This window comes from Sipha flava, unplaced genomic scaffold (assembly GCF_003268045.1).
Source record: "Sipha flava isolate LNK unplaced genomic scaffold, YSA_version1 310_pilon_pilon, whole genome shotgun sequence".
NCBI classification, from domain to species: Eukaryota; Metazoa; Arthropoda; class Insecta; order Hemiptera; family Aphididae; genus Sipha; species Sipha flava.
The window spans coordinates 142,250-160,388 of NW_020272989.1; the positions used below are offsets into that span (position 1 = coordinate 142,250).

Sequence of the window (18,139 nt, forward strand, 5' to 3'; positions counted from 1 at the left end):
GGGATTAATGACAAATATATTTTTATTAAAAATAAATACAGATACAAAAGAAATGCTGAGTAATTTATGGTTGATAAAGAATTTTATAAAACCAGTGGCGGTTTTCCCGGGGAGGCAAGGGAGGCAGTGCCTCCCTTGAAAGTACAAGAAACAACACGGTTAATGTTATTTAAATTATTGAATATGTTTTGCTTATAATTTCAAGCATAGACACTTTAATAAAAGGGAAATTAATAAAAATAAATATAAATGTAAATTTAAATTATGTATTGAACGGACTATGGAGTATACCGTGCACGGTCTCGATCTTTCAAGTCCGTGGTGCTCATCAGCTCATGGGTAAGAGAATGCCCAAGTGCCTGTGCGGCGTGCCGCACTGCCGCGTGCAGTGTGCACAACAGGCGAATATAATATTGTTTATAGTAATATACTAATAATTTGACATACTGTATTACTAAACAATAAACTAGGCTACGGCTGCCCCTCCATACATTCCGTGTCGGCGGTTCCCCACTTTCTCAGGAGGCAATCGCTGCCACATTTATCGATACGTTACATGTGTACACAAATTTACACACACAAACGCACATAAAATATGCTAATAGCGCATGTGCGATTCTCCGCGGAGACTGCACACTACCGTTGCCTCCGTCAGAAAACGTCACAGGCTGTGACTCACAGCGGCTGACCGATAATTATTATTCTAACTTTTGGGTACAAACAGTATTTAGGCGTTCTCCATATTTTGTGTGTACAAGTTATATTATTATTCTTTAAATCATATTATGATTATTTAATCCCTGCTTTATTCCACGTTATCACTAAATGAGTTATTATCAAATATCAATAGCAATTGTAATATGTTTATTATTTTGTATTATAACGTTTTGTAATATAAAAGATTAGAATAATTATTCAATTGTTTTATTTTCTGTTTTATTTGTTTAGGTAGACGATTAGGTAGTTCGTACTGTGAGTTGTGACTTCTGAGAACAAAATAAAGCATTTTAATTTCAAATTAAAGTTATTAAAGTGATCAGTATTTTTTTGTTTCAAGTTGTTTTTTCATATTTTTTAAAAATGAATCCAATTTATGATCCCATTGTATTGCTTTTAGAACATCCTTACAGACGTTGGAGTACATGTAACAAAAACGATTTACTTAGGCAAGGTAAACCAACTCCTTCTCTGACGTATTTGTCTGCAGACAAAAATGGCTCAAAAGTATTTTGTAGGTCTTTCAATTCCAACGTTTATACTAAACATCCTTAGGTATGTGGAAGTTTTTATTTACAGAGGTTATTCTGTTGGCCATGCATTTTATTGAGTCAGTCAAATTCTGTTTGGGTTACATTAGGCTATGCTGATTTTAAAAATCTTTCTAGAAGTATTCTGAGACACGAAGTTTCCAAAGACCATGTTCACAATTTTTTAAATTTAAAAAATTTAGAAAAAAATACTACTAGTGTTATGGACATAATAAGTGAACATGGAAAATTATTTAAATTACGTTATAATGAAAATGTAAGATTAAATAGGTTATGCATGGAACACATCATCGATTTGGTATTATTTTTGTCTAAACAAGAGTTGGCATTTCGTAGGCATGATGAAAGTGCAAATTTTATAAATAAAGGCAATTTTAAAGAGTTAGTTGAATTACATTTTAGTAGATGCTCATTAGAAGTACAAACGCATTACAAATCGCTGCAGAATAAATTTACAGGTACATCAAAAATCATACAAAATGAAATAATTTCATGTATATCTGAATATTTAGAAAATCATATTAAACATGAAGTTAGACAATGCATGTTTTATTCTATACAAATTGATGATACTAAAGACATAACTCAGAAAACACAATGTTCTGTAATTTTAAGATACATAAGTAGTAAGTCTGAGTTGGTTGAACGTTTTTTTGGTTTTTATGATGTCAGCAAAGACCATACTGCCGAAGGATTATTTAATTTAATTACTTCCCTTTTACTAGAGTTTAATATTGAAGAAAAATTGGTTGGTCAGTGCTACAATGGTGCTAGTGTGATGGCGGGGCATTTGAATGGTTTACAAGCTAGAATAAAAGAAATTTACTCATTGTTTTGCACATAAATTAAATTTAGTGTTGCAACATGGATGTAATAGTAATAAGCCATGTCACATATTTTTTGCCACTTTAACTAGAATATCAGCTTTTTTTCATAATTCAATATCCCGTACTAATGTAGTTGACAGTATTGTAGGTAATCGCATTCCTCAGTTTGTACAGACAAGGTGGGCATCTAGATCAAAAATTCTAAATTTATTAGTTAAAGAATGGATTAACTTGAAAGCAGTTTTTGAAGCTATAATAAATGATCCTCAGCCATCAGCTGATTCTATTTGTGGATCAGTTGGACATTTAAAAAATCTCAAATCTTTTGAATTTACATTTTTAGCACTCATTTTTAGTGATATATTTTTAATTACAGATAACTTGTTTAACACACTGCAAAACAAATCATTTGACATGGAATATTGTGTAAAGAAAATAAGTATTTTATGTGATCTTATAAAAAACAAAAGAAATGAAACAGAATTCTTAAAAATATATAATAATGCAATTTCTTTAACCAAACTACCCAAACCTTCTAGAAACAATGGCAATACGGAATTTAACTATAGAATTTTATTTTTTGAAATTATAGACAATATTTTAATGCAGTTAAGTGTTAGATTTAATGATGCAGATAAATTATTATTTTTACAATTAGCTGACGTTACAAAATTTAAAGATTATTGTGGTATATTTCCAAAGTCTGCTTTAGATAATCTTATAAAAACCTACTCAAATATTTTTCCTAATGAGAACAAATTAAAAGTAGAACTGGAAGTGTTTTATAATAATGTCAATTATCATAACTTAACACACATTTATGAAATGATTAAGATTTTTGAAAAAGATGGGTTAAAGGAAGTTATGCCTGAAGTATACAAGTTATTTTCATTAATTTTAACCATTCCATCTACTAGCGCTTCAGTCGAAAGAAGTTTTTCTTGTCTGAAACGTATCAAGACTTATTTAAGAAACAGTACTTCTCAACAGCGCTTAAGTTCTTTGTCTAAAATATCCATTGCAAAATTATTAATCCAACAGCTTAAAGAAAATGAACCATTTTATGAAGAAATTATTAATATATATATATATATATGCCAGTAAAAAGATAGATCTATTGATTTAATATATAAAGTATAATACTTTTTTTATATTAATTATTTTTGTCAGTTTAATTTTGTTCTATAATTTTTGTTTTGTTACTAGAAAGTCACTAGTCAATCAATAAACTTAAAACTGTTAACATTTTTATTATTTATTTAAATATGTTTTTATGACTATACATTTATTTAAGTTACTTAAATTTGTATGTGATTTTTACTAGGAAGACACTAGTCAATTTTAGAAACTAAAAATTGTTATTATTTAGGTCAATAAATTTTTTTGAAATTTTTCTTCGGCATCAATTTTGTAAATATTAAACTATTTGTAACTCAAAACTAAAGACACTTTATAGGGTTTGTGTCTCATTTTTGTATAAATTATAGATGTATATAGTATTTTGATACTATAATTATAATTTATATACAATATACCTACCAGTAATGTCAAATTGTAACTTAGTAGTTAGCATTTAATTATGTGTTATAGTGAAAATGAAACCGTTCTCTGACAGATTTTTAAAGAAAAAAATTGTATTTAAACAAAATAAATGAGTTTTTAGGACTGTGCGATTCGCTTTAATAATTCCAGATGGGTAGGAACAAAATTGTTGCCTCCTCAAAATTTTAATGCCAGAACAGTCACTGTATAAAACTTCTGAGTATATGACATTTTTTGTTTTATCTCCTATTGAAATTAAAATCATAAGATGATTCAGGTCTCCATTTCGAGAAAATCCCACCTATAATTGTCCATATGAAAATCACACTTTTCAAAGATCTACGCCAACGTATATAAAGTATTTGATCTTGAGCTTTGTTTATCGTAATCGCAAAAGAAACTTTAACAGGGAATTGGAGCCGTTTAAAAGAAAACGACCAGTCAGATGGAAGCATGGAAATTCTTAGAATAAATGAAATTTCTCCTTTTGTTGCATCTTTAAGAATGACGGCTTCTATAATATTATTTTGCAACGATTTTGTTTGTAGTCTTGTACAGTTACATAAGTTCGGTGGTTGAAGATTACGTAATAATGTAATTAAAGCATCAATTTTTAATTTTAGTTTATGAGGAGGAAATCCCGAAGAAGAAAGAAAGTTGAGAAATTCTTGTGGATAATGGAATAGCAACATCTGTTGATGTAACTGATATTCACGTGAGTGTCCATCGAACTTTAGATGGATGATATCATTGATTTCTTCTGCTGTTACATTTCTCGGAGAGATAATAGTTTTATCACATAACCACTGATATCATTTATTGAGAAGATTAAAAATGTCAGGATAAACTGCAGAAATAAACTCTTCCACATTATTTACCACCCGTCCAATTGTGTGGTTAACAGAAATGTAACCATTTTCATTTTCTAAAGTTCCATTTCCAATTTTCAACAATTGTGCTGGAAAATTATCATTCCCTTCGCATAAATAAACTCTCATGTTTGTTCGCAAATATAGTTTTTCGAAATTGTTCCATATAGGGAAAGATTATAAGGAAGCATTAACGACTTCAGCTCGAGTACCTTTAGGAATCACTGATAAGGTTTGACGGAAATCACCAGCGAAAACAAATGTTATGCCATCCATAAGCTTATTTTAATGTATAGATATTTTAATGTTCGATCAATTGCTTCAATATGTGATCTGTGACTCATTGTACACTAATTCACATAACGAATGAGGTTTCTTGCAGAATTTTTCCAAGAGGGCCATTTTTACGAATCGGACAAACGCATTCTGTATTAAATTTGATATATTATCAAAAAAGTTCTTCTGCCAATGCGTGCTCTTGGCGCTCTCGGCATAATGATGAATTGGTCATCTTCCCGAAATTTAACTCTATTAGCATGCCCAATAAACCTTCATAAGTAGAATTAAGAAGTATATTTTATCAAACTAAGCACAAAATATGCTCGTAATGGGCGTAGTGTGTCATGTAGTGTGCTGATGCTAGTGCGTAACCTTTACGATTGTGAAACGGTGTGCGTAGCAAAAAAGAACCACACTCGACTGTTCAGCCATTCAGCGTCATATTATTTTTTGTGTTCAGCGTTCAGTTTCAGTATTTGAAGTATACTGTTATTTTATTCTATATTATTTACGTCTTTGGTTCAGTGTAGCGATGTGCCACAAGCAGTCCCTATTTTTCATAAAAATTCGTACTACACATTTTTTAATATACAATGATATGATACAGAGCTCCTCTCTACCCTCTTCCATATGATAATAATTTTTAGTAATAGTTCTTTTTTTTAATCGAATTACACATCATAATTAAATTATTTATTTTAATGTGGGATATATAACTTAAAATATAATAGATATATTTAAGTCCTCATCAGCTATCTGCTTAAACTGATTTCCCGAAAAACATCTTCATAGTAGGTAGCTTATTTATTAGTAGGTATTTATTAGATACACACTTTTCGAATCCCGAATTGCATACTTGGAGTTTTTGACTACACACTTTGTGTCGGGGTTCACTAAAAAATAGGGACTGGCCACAAGGAATGTTCCCGGGAACAGGGAATATTCCCAGAATATTCCCCAGCATCTCGAGAAATTTCTTTAAAAAATAAAAAAAAAAAAAATTGAGTTGGAATAGAATGATAGTCTATACTACTGTACGTCCTTATAGAATTATCGTTATTTCATTTTAGTATTTTTCATTTACATAGTTATTTGTTTTATACATTTAATTTCTGTTACTATTAGTACCTACCTAGTAAGTTAAATTTTTAGTTTCACACTTCATAAACATTATAATTATAAAAGTATTAATTAAGGATACTGTTTTACTTTTATTTTAAAGTGATTTAAATAAAGATACTGAAGTTTATTTACATATTTATTTTATTCATTACATGTATAAGTAAAAAGTTATTTAGTAATCGTGTTTATTTATAAAACCTTTTTAAATACAGCGTAGTAGTTTGGATACTTAATTAATTGTTTTCTTTTTTTTTTTTTTTTTATCATAAGTTCATAATATTGTTATTATAAAAGTATTAATTAAGATTTAAGAGTACTGCATGTTTTTATTTTTATTGATAAAGATACTGAAGTACTTATAGTTATATATAAATATATATTGTTAATTACATCTATAAGTAAAAGTTATTCAGTATTTTAGTATGTTTATATTCATTTTTTAACATATAAAAATAAAAGTTTGATCATTTTTAATATTCCCGGGAATTTTCCCTTTACTAGTTCAGTGTTCAATAATAAATAATTAACTAAATGTTGTTATTAACTATATTGTTGTTGTTACTATAATCAATGCAGCTAATGGCATTTAAATATGTTAAAAAAATATAAATAGTATAGTAACAATATTATTGATTTTATATTTTATGTATGTAATATAGGCATATAATTTTTTAATTTTTCAAGAACTTTATACTTATTTTTTATTGACAAAAGTGGTACTAAAACCTTCAGCAGAGTGTCGGGTATAACAGTGAAAAATTTCAGCCAAATCGGTTCAGTAGTTTTCTCTGTTAGCGCGGTCGTAGAAAACCCCTTACAATTTTATATAATAGTATATAGATAAATTATTTATTGCTTTAAAATGTAATGACTAACATTTATATAAATGGTGTAGTCAGTGCTTGAATTGGGAAAAAGTAAGTAGAGGAGCTCAGTCTAACAATTTGAAAACTGCGTTCCACGTGCGCAATTATTTGACCCAGACCCGTGGGGGGCTTCGTCCCTCTTCCCCCTCTCAACCAACCTTAAATATATTTTGAATACCACTTTTCAGCTAAATAAATATTTAAATTTCAAATATTTATTTTAATAAATTTTAAATTAAATAATTTTGATAGCAATACCAACATCCTATATGTTACAGTAGAAAATAAAAATAAAATAATAATTAACATAGGTAATTGTAGGCGATCAGGCAATCTCATGAATCGAATGATATAATTATATATTTGGTTTTTGTTTTTATCTATTTTTACTTTTTAGTGCGGGCCACGGTCTTAGAAGATTAGTCTAAGGTCGTGGTGAGAGCATTTATATTTTTCTAGAAATGACGACGGTGTCCCTTATCATAATCACCATATAATCTCTAATTACAAAAATAGTTTGATATTATAAATCATAAAATTTATTTTACAATTGACGTAAATTGAAATTCACATAAAAATTATTTTGGACATCAATTAGGATGAACGTGGCGTCCCCCCGTCCCGGTGAAAAAATATAGTTGGGGTACGCAAAAAAAAAGAGTATAGGAGCTCCGTCCCCCTGCGCACCCCCCCTCCTCACAATTGAGCACTGGGTGTAGTGGTTAAAAATTGTAATTGAATATTTATAAATTATGTATTTTTTTAAAATGTAAGGTTAATTTTATAAAATAGTGTGCCAATTTTTGAACGAAGTCAAGACGTATTATATTTTTATTTTCAAACTCAGTCATAGTTCTTTTTAAATAATTCTTCTTTTCCACTTTTAATGCTAACACGGACAAAATTAATTACCAACAATATATTGTAAGGTAGTATTTATAATCAAGATATCGATAATCAAAACTATCTACGAGTTTATCACCAAACATTATTCTCAGTCGCTGAAAAACCCATGGACTAACTCGTACATGTCGTGAGAAAACCGCGGACGCAACTCGAATGTGTCGTAACAAAACTAGGGACACAATTCGATCGCGCTGAAAAATATATATTTGTAAATAATACATAAATATATAAATATGACACAGAAGATCTTAAATGTAGATCTGATAATGGAGCTGTCATTAGTATGCCCTAGATGGTTAATTAATGATACCGTCTACTTGAACAATAATAACCGTCAACGGCCTTGAACGTACCGTGGAGTGATTATTTTCGGGTGATAAACTGAACGGATAATAATAATAAACCGTAACTACATAACGTTATTCGTGCGAGCTCTACATGACTACGAAATGTGTTCCCTCTACTTTCTATTTGTTTACTGCTGATAGATAACCTGTTTAAACGGGTTTACATTCGTAAACATGGTGTTTTCTTATGGAAATAATAAAACCCATCACGTAGACACACCATAGTAGATGCCATCGCCATATCACAATCTTATATGGGTCAAGTTATACGTTTGCCTACGGCTTAGAAACCTTGAGCGTAAAAATATTTCTACTACCTACACGAAAAACATACCCAGTGCGTATGAGTTGACGTGTGTTTCTCGAAGGAAATCGTATGACGCAAAATATAATAATTGGTAGCTGTTTTCGTCAAATTTATCTCGATATTATCTCATTATTACTGAACTTAGGCTTTACACCAGAGATTTTTTCAGTCATAAGCTGTATTAATAACATCCGAGAAACGATTTATTTTTTATTATGATCCAGGTAATACGAAAATTGCCTTCATATTGAAATATCTAATATCGTTTGCGCTTACAATCGTTGGTCTGTAATATTGAGAAGAGACGAATTTGATCAGGTTTTTATGAGACGACGTATCAATAATAGCACTCAATTAATATTTCATATTTTAAATTTCACGGAACTCAATTAGTAATCTATAGAGCACGCAACAAAAATATTCCAGGACTCGGTTCATATAATGCAACCACATAATAAGTTGTTTTTATTACTCGCGTTCCTAATCTATACGAAGAGTACAGTTTTTTAAATGCTGTGTTATAATTTGTTCATACGAGTATTCATTAAATAACTGACCCTCTGAAACGATTGCGTGAAAGATATAGAAAAAAATGCTATCATAGTTCTGATGTTTAAAGAACTCGAATCTTTATAAACTATATACTTTCATTGATTAAAACATTTTAGAATAAAAAAATGTTAGAATTACATATTATATAGATATTTCACAAAAGTACAATGAGCGCTCGTATAGGTACATTATGTTATTTTGATGCATATGGCGTTTCTATACATGTTTCTAAAACCACTTGTTTGATGATGGAATACTATACTATGTACTCTATCATTATAATAATTCTACTTGTTTTATTTTCCAAAACTGTTTGTTGAATGTAATGTATTTACTGAATATCAGAAATCAAAAACACTTAATATTATTTTTTTGCATAAGACACATTCGTGTTTATTATATCTGTAATTTGTTTAGATTTTTAACTATAAACAAAATATATTTTATATTTAATAAACGGGGTTGGTGTAGCTGTCGAGTCTTGAATAATTTTAACCAAATGTCTAAATTATAATTTTTATTCTACTATTAGTAGTGTTGTAATAATCGATGTGTAAAGTCTAGAGTGTGTCTAACATATGGGGCACGGATCATTGACCTTAACTATAAGACAGTAGGAATGGGCAAAGAAGAAAAAGTTTTGTTTAAAAACGATTTTAGAATAAGAAAAAATTAAACCATTATTGTTTTAACATAAGTTATTAATAATTACTCAAGTGAATATTCGAATGGAGTAATACTCGTATTTTATACGTATTCACATTATTAAATCGACGGTATTAAAACTCGTTTTTTAGTAATCTAATTAAATTATTTAATACGAGTACTATATTAATTTTTCGTGTAATTTATTTTTTTTTAATTTTTTACTACAGCTACGTTAATAATAATTAGTGGTGAAATTACAGCAGAAGATAATAACATGTTTACCTAATTACGTAGCTAAATATTTTACTGTGTAAGGGTTTTTTTACTTGTTGTTGTTGTTTTTGAGAGCAGGAACTTAAGAGACATATCTCGATGTAAATCAATAGGTATTATACCTGGGTATGAAATGAAATTGCAAAAAATTGTTTTGTCAGTGCCTCAAAAAGTCCCATTGAGTTTTATTTACGCACGTGATAAAACTAGTCCAGTTGCGGCACCGGTATATCATCTTTTGAAATCGACCATGTTTAAAACGATTCGTCTCGTATTCGTAACTAAAGTAGTCAAGTTGAATGATAACCTAAGTCGACGAAGTGTTACGAACGGTGTCTGCAGTGGACCGCCGAGAATTTCGTTAGGAATCAGTATACTGTAACAGTGCCGTAATTAACCCCCGTGGTGCCCTGGGCCAATTTTATATTGGCGGTTGTTTTACAAAAAAAAAACAATTTTAATTAAACTCGAACTTACTCGCCCCTAACTTTCCTGCGCCCTTGGTGATTACCTATTCCCCGTCTACCTCTAGTTACGGTAATTTATTACGTACCGACCGTTTAAGCGCTCCAATGTACTATAAAATATACCTACTACATGCGTTCATCGACAAACGCACCGAGTGTTAGCAATTAAAAAATATTAAAAATACTAATAACAAATAGCACGCGAATAAGTGACAAACTAGTTGTGCCGTGAAACAATGTTGCATTTGTCAGTGAACATTGTTCAAAAATAGTTTTTTCTTTTCAACATCTTTTCCCTACCGTTTCAATATTTCCACGTCTGTTTCATTGTTTTATTTGTTTTAAATATCGTTACCGTATCATTTTCAGTTTTTCATTGTAAGTCGGTCAAAATTCGCTTGTTCTGAGCATCGAATAATTAAATAATCGTTACAATCGATATTTATTATATTATATTAAACGATGGTACTGTCGCCACTTCATCGTTGTACCAGTTCATTGTTTGTAATCATTGTCGCGACGAATACCGCGATACACGGCACATCGTCTAGTCGTCCACCGATAAGTGGTTATCATGGTAAACCCTCGATTATCGGCGGAGTTGGGTGGCGCGACATTCGAGTAAAGGATAATCCGATAGAGGACGGACACAATAATGCTTTCAATCCGTGTCTTGTTTTTGTTTTGAATCATCATTACCTTTGTTAGTTTTGATGTTAAAAAACATTTTTATTTTCTTACAAAAACCGGTTGACCGGCTTTTTTTTCACGTCAGAACACCTCATCGTTTGCGACCGTCTGCGATCGTTCAACAACATTCCGTCTCCTAAAGCATGGGCTCACAATGATTTCTTAAGCGTAATAAATAGTTATTGAGCATGTAAAAATTTAAAAACATTTCAAAACAATTTATTTCTTTTAAAACAATCTAGTTACACGGAGGAGCACCAACCAACCATGGATTTTAAGCTTGCCACACATTGAACCAAATCGGAACGGAAACGAACTTCGTCCGCATATGTTACGTCGGAACAAATCACTCCACGGTCATATGAATTTTACACATTTCTCTCCAGCCGCTTGTTATACATGCATACCTAACGTATTTCTTAGTATTTAATTTTAAGCATTTGGCTGATCTACAATCGTATTTTATTTTCTACATTAGTTTGCATTTCATGTGTAGACATTTATTATGAGTGAAACAAGTGGCGTTGAAAAAAATATGATTTTAACGTTGGCTTTCTCAGCAGAAGATGAACACTGGGAAAAAAAAAACACTCCATTAATTTGCCGCGTTTAAAAAAGGACGACAAGTGTTTTTTTTCCAATGTTTTAATACTGAATTTTATAAATATGGATATTTTTGGACTTCAAGTGCAACTCTTTCATTTTAAACAGTTTATTGAAAAAAATAAAAAGCATCATTTTAGTAGAAACCAAGTTAATGAGTGACTAAAGTGGCCTAGTAAGGCTATTTATGTGCTAATAAAAATAAATAAAATACGCTTCAGAATTCGTCAAAATTCTCGACAAATAATTCGGTTCGGTTCCATTTCAATCCAGAATGTAACAATCTTTACTGTACACATAACAATCCGTACATTTTCGTCTTCATATATGTCATATGTAATATTTGTTCACCTTGGCACTTATTTTTTTTTTTAATTTAACTTATTTTATATTTTTTTATTTCATATTATCACATTACCTTGTTTGTGTATATTAAACATTATTAACGCTTATATGACTGGAATTGTCCATAGTAGGTAGTTAATTACCGAGGACCCTCGAAAAGTTCAACCGAATTAAGAATATTCTTACGTCAGTAAAAAATGTAATATTGTTTAGAACCTATATAGGAATCATTATTATTGTTATATTTATCTGATTACGGTTAAATAACTTAACCATTGTTCCCACAGATTATTATAATTATCAATGCTGTTTTTAATAATCTTCTCATTCTTTCTTTTCGTGCTCATTCGCTTTCTCTGTCATCGACACGATAACACGATTTATTATAATTTATTCACAAAAAATAACAATACCACATCATGTGTGTTAATTTCTATTCTGATATTTTTATACCTTCGAAAAAACTATATTCTAGGTACTCCGGTTGTAAGTTGGACTTAGGTTCTCGTATTCACAAGTATATCACATGACATTTGTCGACAGTAGGCCGATCGAGACATCACTACTTACAATAAATAAATAATGTGTTCGATTTAATTATAATAATAATAATCAATGTTCAATCTAAAAAGTAATTATTGTTTTTATAAGAGTAAAAAATTAAGAACTGCGTTTATATCTACTTTAGTATTACTGAGTCTAATAAACACGATTAAAAGACTTCAAAAGTATAGTCATATTATGAGATTAAATTTAACATGGCCATGAATATAAATGCTTTGTGGTACTACCAAATAGATTGAAACAAACCGTTTTAGTTGTGTGACTACCTACTGAGACGAGAGAAACTCCGACCGCGGATAGTCTAGGTCAATGAAAACTACATCACCTTGGGTTTTTTGTTTTGAATGTTAATGAAGTAATAACGGTTTGGGAAAGATATTACGTGATACTACTACACCTAATAATCATAATACTAATAATAATAACACAACTTGATTTATCGAACGATCTTTATGGCCACAGATCACAGTTAAGTATTTTGGTATTCGAATAATTGAGAAAAAACATTTTCAACTCACCCAAACAGCTATATCCATATTATGTAAGATGAACCCACACCTAACAGGATCCATACAAATATTGATACAATGTGTGCATTACTATAAAATTATGCTTGTTAGGAACATGACGAGTAATATAAAAGGATATTATATAACATATATATGTTATATATAAGGACATAATACAAGTATAAAAGTTCAACAATTAAAGTGTATAATTTTTTATGACTATTAAAATGACAAATTCGACAGGCATCTCTTTTAAAATAAGAAATATACTAATACACAATAATTAATTATATGCATTAAAAATGTGGCAAATATGATGCAAATATGCAAAACAAAAGGGCCAAGATATGCATTAATAAGCACAAATAATTGAAAAATATGCTCAAATTCGCATCATAAATTTATATTACTTTACCAACTACAAACATAATAAATGTATAACATAACAAATATAATAAAGTAGGATTGTTGGACCTTTCAATATCAAATTAAATCAAAACATTTTTTAAATACCTATAAAAAAAAAACCATTATTTTTTGTTTTCATAACAATTAATTACAATATACATTTCCATATTTTGTGGGGTCGTATTGGATCTTTTTTCAGTTAATATCATTTTGTAAGTACTAAACGACCATTCAACGTCCACAGATGTTATAGGTGCATTTTTCATACAAGTACTCATCATGGGTGTAAAATTTTCTTTTTCCCGGATAAAACATCTGATATCTGCTATATTTTAAAATCACCATTTTTGTGTATTAAATCAGAAACTTTCTCTTTAATAATTCTTCCATTATTTCCAGACACCATTTCCATGTTTAAAATAATTTCATTAACAATTTTTGTCGCATCAAACAAAGATAAATTAGATATCTCTAATTTTTTAATATTTTTTACAAGTATAAAAAATTAGTTTTAATATATGTAAGATCAGTTTTAACAGATTCCAACTTAAGCATACCTTCACATTTTTTTATACTGACCATATTTTTTTCTTTTAATTTTTCAACGATAATTATTTTTAGTTATTCAAAATTATCGGTTTGCGGACAATTCACCGTGTGATAATTCATCGCACGACTATTCACCGCGTTTACAATTAATCGCGTGAAACTTTTTATAAAATAACTAATATTAGAATCGTAAAAAATAAGACTACTATAAAAATTATAGAAATATTATGAAAATTTATTAAAAAAAAACTACATTAGACATTTAGCTGAAAATTATGGGCTATGTCTCTTAAATAATCTTCTATTAATATATTTCTATAACTATCACACACTGTTTTTAATCTAGCAGCGAAGTCCTTATATTTTTTTTTCACTACTGTGGAATTACCTAATAAACATTTGAATTTTATTTAATGTTTCTTCATTTTTGAACGCCTCAATATACTTCCAAATACATGGATGAATCACATTTAATGTTGATGAAAAACTATTATGCCACCCTTTGACAGAATTGTTAGTTCTCGGAATATTTTCTTTTGTGTAAGCATGACAGTTCCATAGGCTGACTGGCTGGCTTTCTTCTATTTCTGCGGTCTACTCGACCGATCCATGTGTCTTCAAAATAATCCGTCAATGGAGTTAAAAGCTCTTCGTGTGTTGTATAATAATAGTGTCCATCAAATCGTTGAAAGCCTGTACAACATCATCTACTGGTACAAATTAGTTTTGTACGCTCTTAGTGAGCGGTCATCATTCTTATTTGAAGAGCAAATTCTGAATCTTCAATATACTGTTGTTGAAGTCCAGTTTACTGAACATGTCTCCAAACAGATTGGGTAAAATGAAAAAAACAACTTCGAATTTTCGTATCTGGAAAATGTTTTGAGATGGCATTCATGGCAGCTTTCTCGAAATCAACCATTATTGTTTCCGGGTTTAGTCCAGTTTTTATTGATTTCAATGCTTCAAATAAACGACAGTAAGTAGATTCCATTTTATTAGGCAATAATGCAAAAACTGACGGGAATACATTACTGTATTGGATACCATGGATCTGTAAAAAATCATAATATACATATTAATTAAATTTCTATATATTTCTATATGTATATATTTTTGACAAAATCTAACTTTTGTTACATATAATAATAATTATATGTATTTGTTGCATATCGCCAAGAAGACAGAATTATTATTATGTTATCATTATATTGTTATTATCTTTATCATGTGAAAACAGGTTAAATACATTTTTATGATAAGTGATAGATGCTATACGTATAGGTATAGTATTACATTAATACTTCACGTTTATTGTACGAAATTTCGTTTGTTCGGGACGACTAATCTTTATAATGTAAAGATTTACGATTCGTGATTTACGATAAGAATTTTTGATTTGTTGACCTTTTATTTGAATATAAGTTCAAACTAACTAACTTTAGTTTAATAAAAATGTTACAGTATATATTTGTGTAAACAGTGAAGGTGATGTAGCTTTTAGGTTTGGTAACGTCAAACCCGAAGATATTTAGAGCAAAAACGAGTTTTACGTGAATACGTTTTATTAGACCTACAATCACTCAAGAAACTATGTCTACGTATATAATATGTACGTATATATTATGTTACGATAAATTTTAGCCGCGATGAATTGTACTGCGGTGAATTGTACACCCGGTGAATTAAATGCGGTGAATTGTCCGGCTACCAAATTATAAGCACAAAAGGTGGATGCTTCAATCCAAGTACCCCACCAGATGAGTATAGGTTCTGGTGGTAAGGCTACATTTGGCAAGACATCTTTGTAGACTTCTACACGATGAGGAGCTTTTAAGAACACTTTTTTTAAATTATTTACCAGTGTATTAACATTTGGAAATAATTCTCTCACTTTTTCAGCTATTCTTTGAAGCATATGCGCTAGGTATGTGACATGTATCATGTTGAGAAAAAATACATTTAATGTTTTACCTGTCTTTATCATATATGGGATTGCATCTGATAATATTAGCAAAACTTTTTCGTCATTATCATCACTTGGCCACAAAATTCTCAAGCCATCATTGACAAAACGTGCAAGAGTAGAATTATTTGTTTTTCTAATTTTTTACTAGCAATTAAAAGGGATTGCAATAGTTTTCACTACTTAACATACCAATTAAAAGATTAGTTATGTAGGTACCATTAATATCTGTTGTTTAATTTACAATTAAAAAAATATACGAATCCCCTACTTTTTCTTTTATGTTATTTATTATTTCATTATAACATGGCTCGAGATAAGATTTTTAAAGTAAACTCTCGTCTGGTATATGCTGATTCGTGTATTTTTGCAAGAAATCTCTAAATTGTAGAACTTGAAGTTTAAATCATGGTAGGCAAACCATGTTGGCAGCTACTAAACTCAAACAGAGATCTTCATTAAAATTATTGGTTTTAGGTTTGTAAACATTTCCCAATATCATTTGTTTTTTATTATTTAAACTTCGTTTCAAGGAATCAGTATGAAAAGATGTATGAGTATGTTGTGTGATTTGAAACTTTTTATTACGCGGTACTTGGCGATTGCATACCTGACAATAGACTACGATTTCATCAGTTTTAAATACAATAGTGTTTATATTATATGGTTCAATCCACTGGTTTATCAAACACTTAATATTTTTTCGTATTTTAGACATTTTTTCAGATTGTTTTTAATTTACGCAAAATAAGAATAAAAACTTCACTAAACCGTAAATTAAACGTGATAATATGTACACTAATAGTTACTACACATTACAAAATAGATCTATTTTGTCAATATTGTCATGCTATTACACTAATACATAAAACGGTAAAACATAGTGAATTTAAATCAGTGTGTCAGTTTGAAAACTTGCAGTGTAGCCAATAAATTAATACTAAATTTTTACGCAACTTTAAGAAGTAACCTTAAAATGTATTTGTCAGATAATAGTTTATCAATACGATATCGAACTCGAAAAGATAAAATTCTATACCGTGTTAATAGTAATTGCAAATTCCAATTTTCAAAATAAAAACATGAAATATTTTGATTATTTACTATAATTTAAAAAAATATATACATTATAAAGACTTATGAAAAAATATACCTCAATCTTTCAAATATGCCATTATATGCTAAATTAAATTTGATATATGGAATCAGTTGGATCTGAATTGCCCACATTCTCAACCCTCGTATAAGTGCATACACTCAGTATAAACATGCAAATGAATAAAATTCCGGTCTCTAATTATAACGAATAACTATATGAAATATAGTATAAGGAAAACTCGTTTACTATAACCGTTGCATTGTCGAGCGAACTGTCATATCACGGTACGCTAGATAGGTTCGAAAAGTCGTCATGTTCATATATTTCTTATTAAATATATATAATTTTATATTTCAAATACCAAAAATCATTATTTATATATTTTTTGTTTGTTTTTTATGTGAATCAAATTTCGTCGATTAAGTCCAAACTACGATTGTTAAACTGCAATTAGAGTGACAAGTTAAAATAAAATTAGCTTTTAACTAAATTAGCTTATAACCAAGTTTTGTATATTGTTACGCTCCAATTTAATAATTTTTCGATACATACATAGTACAATAGCATTGTGTTCCTAATTAAATCCACGATTATTGCAAACTGAATTTATATGGCGAGCTGTGTGAGCAATATACATTTAGTTCGGACGGTTTTCCTCCCTCTTATATCACAAATTAGAATAATACAAAATGGTCAATATTTCAAGGTTCATAATAAAATTATAAAAAATAAATTATATATGCGTTTAAAACTAAGTAGTAGTTTTATTGATTTGTCGATTGAAAGTGTTACTTTATAGGAAACTTAACTATTACCCGAGTTGAGCAAATAATTTAACTTTATACATCTTATTAATTAGGAGGAACATTTTGGCGGACGTTTATAAAAAAGATATACCTACTATAAAAAGAACATTTTCGGTTTTAAAAGAAATACCAAAAACATTATTCCAATTTCTTGTGCATTATATAAGAATAAATTATTTTTTCCTCTTGAATTATTTATTGAAACAATTTTTAAATAATATTTTCAAACACCTTGATGTTTGTCCATTTTTCTTTTAAATATTTTAAAAATTATGTGTTGTTATATTTTAAACAAAACAATTGAATTCTATGAAAAATAATTGTAAT

The 18,139-nt window shown here is 29.3% G+C and overlaps 1 pseudogene; it reads right to left on the reverse strand.

The window, feature by feature from the left end:
- Positions 1-4,954: 4,954 nt before the first annotated feature.
- On the reverse strand, positions 4,955-16,625 carry LOC112686474 (annotated as a pseudogene).
- Between the last annotated feature and the right edge of the window lie 1,514 nt (positions 16,626-18,139).